A 506-nucleotide genomic window follows, 5' to 3' on the forward strand; every position below is an offset into this window, starting at 1 on the left:
GAGAATGAGGATGAGGACAGGATTAGCACGAGAATGAGGATAAGGATAGGATGTGGATGAGGATGAGGGCAAGGATATGATGAGGAGTAGAATGACAATGAGGATGAGGGTAGGATGAGGATAGGATGAGGACGAGAATGAGGAGGAGGATAGGATGAGGAAGAGGACGAGAATGATGATGAGGATCGGATGAGGGTGAGAATGAGGATGAGGATGAGGAAGAGGATGAGGATGACGATGAGGATGAGGATGAGGATGAGGATAGGAGGAGGATAGGAATGGCTCGAGAATGAGAATGAGGATAGGATGTGGATGAGGATGATGAAAGTATGAGGACGAGGATGAGGAAGTGGATGAGGATAAGGAAGAGGGTAGGATGAGGATGAGGATGAGGATGAGGATGACTATAGGATATGGATAAGGATGAGGATGAGGAAGAGGATGAGGATAAGGAGGAAGATAGGATGAGGACGAGAATGAGAATTAGGATAGGGTGAGGATGAGGA

This window comes from Lupinus angustifolius, chromosome LG04, assembly GCF_001865875.1.
Source record: "Lupinus angustifolius cultivar Tanjil chromosome LG04, LupAngTanjil_v1.0, whole genome shotgun sequence".
In the NCBI taxonomy this organism is placed as follows: Eukaryota; Viridiplantae; Streptophyta; class Magnoliopsida; order Fabales; family Fabaceae; genus Lupinus; species Lupinus angustifolius.